Source organism: Atta colombica, unplaced genomic scaffold (assembly GCF_001594045.1).
Source record: "Atta colombica isolate Treedump-2 unplaced genomic scaffold, Acol1.0 scaffold176, whole genome shotgun sequence".
In the NCBI taxonomy this organism is placed as follows: domain Eukaryota; kingdom Metazoa; phylum Arthropoda; class Insecta; order Hymenoptera; family Formicidae; genus Atta; species Atta colombica.
The window spans coordinates 739,206-743,745 of record NW_017259267.1 but is presented as its reverse complement, the minus strand read 5'-3'; the positions used below and the strand labels follow the sequence as shown (position 1 = coordinate 743,745).

The 4,540-nt window shown below is 33.0% G+C and overlaps 1 protein-coding gene across 2 annotated transcripts in view; it reads left to right on the top strand.

Moving 5' to 3' along the window:
- The first annotated feature begins 605 nt into the window (after positions 1–605).
- The window catches only part of LOC108686366 (growth arrest-specific protein 2-like), a 36,080-nt gene continuing 32,145 nt past the window's right edge, over positions 606–4,540 (top strand). For both annotated transcript variants that reach the window (XM_018191636.1, XM_018191635.1), the window contains exon 1: positions 606–805. The gene's annotated coding sequence lies outside the window, so the exon portion shown is untranslated. The remainder of the gene's footprint in view (positions 806–4,540) is intronic.

Sequence of the window (4,540 nt, the reverse complement as noted above, 5' to 3'; positions counted from 1 at the left end):
TTCACAACTTACGGCTAACTCTTAATCGAGGTTCAACTTGTTTGAATTTTTTCAATTCTAGAATTGAAAAGAGATATTGAATAAATTGGATCTTGATTAAGAGTTAACCGTAAGTTGTAAAACTGGACCTAAAAGCCTCTTTCACCAACCCTAGATATCAGGAAACTTTTTTCCTAGAATGAAAAGTGAAAAATGAGAAATTTTTAATTAACTTCAATGGTTAAAATCACTTTTTATTTTCCATCTTAGAGATAAAATTTCATGATTAATATCCTGATTAACGCTAACCGAAGGTCAATCACCATGATTACCAACGTGAAAACTAAACACAGAAGAGAAAGAAAGAGAAGAAAGTTCTATTACATTAAACTGCTGTTGGTTGCTTTCTGCGGGTTCGTCGATTAATTTAACCAGAAGTTGGTGAAAGAGGCCCTCTAAGCCGGTATCCTGGCGTTGTCATGCGTTTTCATGCGAGCGCCGCGCATACAATAGTGGTCTGTCAGAGTCGGTTCGCGAGCGCAACCGTGGTAGGGGCACAGATCTGCCGACGATATCTCCCTCTTTCCTCACTCGGGCTCACTCTTGTGGAGCACCGGCATCGAAGGGCTGCAGTCGTGATCGGATGATCGGCGAGTACGGATCGTTGCCGGTCGGAACACAAAGTGCTTGATTATTAATTTGGTCAGAGGGAAAGAGAGAGAGAGAGAGAGAGAAATAATCTCGGAGCGGTGAATTTGAGGAAGCTGAGAAATTTTGCATGAACAAGCGATCACGATGAGCGACATTCTTCACGAGCATTCCTCAGGTAAGGCTGATTGATCTTACGTATGATCGCGCAAAAGCTTGATAGCGTTATTTGTACAGCTCAAGAAGAATCTATTTATTGACATTTGACAAGTAAGCGCCCGGAATTAATCATGATAAGCGTATCGTCAGGATGACAGTAATGCTTTAGAAATAATCAATTGAATTGTTGTGCAAAGAATCAGTATGCAGGAACGTGGGCTCTTTATAGTTTTTGATGAAATATTTTACAATTATTTTTGGAATATAAGTTTAACTTTTGGAATTGCGGGATTTAAGTTTGAAAAATATGATTTAATCGAATATCTTTCGCTATCTAATGTAAATTATTGGAGGAAACGTATATCAGTATATCGAAAAGATCAGTAATTATATCAGAAAAGATAATTTACGTGTCGTTAACATTGAATATTTCTTATATATTTTGTATCACCACGCATAAACTTCTACGTATTACTCTGTATTATTGAGATGAGAAACATCTTAAAGTTAATTTTGTCTTGATTACTGACATTTCTATTGTATGTCAACAGAATACTTAATTAATTTGATACGCGAATTAATATAAATTAATATTAATATAAAGAGAATATTTAATTTAATATGATTATTATAAATTGATTATTATAAATTGATTGATTAATAAATTCATATTAATATTATAATTAATATAAATTTGTCATACCTGCATTCTATTTATAGATTGGTTTCGAATTTATCCTATTATCGCTTCTGTATATCGCGAAAAAATTGAATTTCCCAAGTGAGAATAAATGACGGAAATTGATTCTATTAGTAATATATATTTTAATTAAATTGTCTGTAAACATGGAAAGATGAGATTCCAATATGATTTCAAAAAATGTATTTGTGATATAGACTTTGATGTACAGATGAAGAGGATGTGACGTATATTTTTCAAACAATAACTTTCATTATATGTTTCTTATTTTGAAAACGAGAGCTGTGAACTATTTATTCGCTCACGACCTTATCAATTGTTTGAGAAAGTGAGGGTCGATATGCTTCATTAACTTTTAACGAGTATGTGTATTGTTACACGCTTATATATCCTCCTCTACAAAGCTAATTACATCGAATATGACGTTCATTATTCACTGCAGTCAGTTTATTACTTCAAGAATAGAAGTGGACATAATGTTCTGTGACATATGTATTAAGACACTATTCGAAACACGTAGCTGAAAAAACACTTGGATTCTATTTAGACATCATAGACACTTTCTCTCGATTTTTTATGGAATACAAGATTGTACTTTCAATCAAAATTAAAAGGATTATGATCATTGCTCCCAATTTTCTTAATTTTAATCTTAATTTTTAACACTACACAAACAAATACACCTTGACAATTAAATCTAAATTAAATTCTTTAATTAAATTAAATTGCCTTAAAGGCAATTTAAAATTATTAGACAAATAAATAAATCTTTTTAATTTTTTTTCCAATTTTTTAGGCTTGATTTGTTACATCTTTGCCGATTATATAAATAATTTCTCATTAATGCATTAATATTAAAATTTCCATTTTTTCAAAAATTATTATCAGAATTTGGAAAAAGGTATTTTGGATACTTCATATTTCTTAAAATCTTTGTTAATTAATCGTCGCGATTGCGTTTTAGTCTTCTTCTACCGATCATCTTCCATATCGTTCTCTTTCTTTCTCACGACACTTTGACGAATGAGTGGCAGGCTCTCTCGCAGAACGAAGCTTAAATGACATATCTCGGTGTGTGCGCACCGTGACATGAAGTCATTAAAGAATTTCTAAGGCGTCGGGCAACGGCCTGCCTTTACCAAGCTCATTATCTGAACATTACAACTGAGAGTATATTTGCTATTGTACTTTGTATGTACGTATGTTGCGACTCTTCTCCGTTGTCCTCTCGCCGCAATTAAGCCTGCCCTTAAAAAAACGTGTGATGCTCGTTTCTGAGAAGTTAGATATCTAATAATAAGCGATTAGTGCTCAGTTAACAACAAACATTTGGCAATTCACGTTAGTGTTAAATTAGATAATAAAAAAGAAGATAAATTAGAAAATTTCACCAAAAATTTAGATAATTAAATCTAAATTTTAATGGTGGACTATTCATTGTTTTGAATTAACATTTATTATTATTTACGGCTTTACAATTCTGTGCACGGGGGATTTTTGCTGAAGTACCTAAAAATTCAATTACATACAGAAAAAAAAATAATTTTGTTGATCTTCAAAATAATTATGTAGAACACTTAATTGCTAAAATGTCAAAACTTTTTGCAGTGTTCAGCATGTCTAAGATTTCTACGTAATTATTTTGACAATACAACAAATTGTTTTCTAATTAAATACTTTTAATTAATTACTTCAGTAAAACTGTTTTTTTTTTTATAAGCAAAGGAAGCTTATTTTAAACAGCGTTTTCTTAATGCAAGGCGCTCGTTGTCGCGAATCTGTTAAAACGCATTAAACGTCTTCATTATCTCGTAATAAACGTAATAATATTACTAAGTGCGAAACTCGATGGTATAATAACGGAACAACGATAATATCGAAGGCGCGAAAACGTGCCAGACGCGTCCATTCATGTGTACAAAATCGTTTTTAAAATCGTTTCCTGGAAAACATGTGCAAATGTGCATTGTTTAATGACGCGCATCAGCAGTTTTACCAACTTTGCACATCGCACCGCTACGGATTATTGTGACCTATTTTTTTTTAAAAACCATGCTTCATTCTTGTCACAAAACATAGAGGTTATCTATTTTTTCCGCAACACAATTATCACGCACGTCCATTAGAAAGCTCGTGGAGCGAATTATTCTAAGCTGCACGGTGCTTCGGATTAGCCTTTACGGCTTCGGCATTAGAAATGCTTACGATATTTCAATACTACGTGAGTGTCGATATCTTTCTTTCGATGCTGAACGTAGACTCTTCATTCGACGAGCGCGAAGGCGCGAATTTAAAGGCTTGTCAGTCATCGACATAGTTTACGGCGAGATTAATGAATGCGCTATCGTCAATCGAATATCAAGCTGATCACGACAGTAAACAAGCGATGTCGTGATATAAGTCGCGAGAAAGATCTTCGATCGTCGCGTTATCGTGACTATCATCCTATCTCACTTCGTGGCTAGAGATCCTGTAAGTACGATTGCCAGTCACCTTTCCGGTTTTCGGCTGAAGGTTTTTTGATTAAATCTCAAGCTCTCTCCGACACATAAAAAAACTCTCCGGCTAAACTCTCCTGCATTTTTAAATGCACGTGTCAATTTTCCTCCGATTTTTTGGAAAGATATCTCCGACAGGAGGTTCACATCTGACCTAGTTTACACAATACACTACAAAACAATTTCAATTTCAACTCTGAAAAATAGAGAGAAGTGGATTTAAATTAACACACTAATTCTTCAGTCACATATACAGTATATATAATTTTTATCATGTTGGTATTGATATAAACATCAATATAGCGTAGATAAAATACCATGGGTTTTAAATTCACATCTATATTTTTTTAGTGAACAATTTCGATATTAGTTATCGATGTGGCAGGATAGTGGGATTTTCAATAGGAGGTAGATAAAAAACGTTTATCTTTCTCTGGGATAGATTCTCTAAAAATATAAAATTAGGAAAAGAAAAGAAATAAATAGAAAAGAAAAAAATATACAAAAAGTACAAAGCTATAAATATAGAAAAGTAAGCGGTAATATAATGTATGAA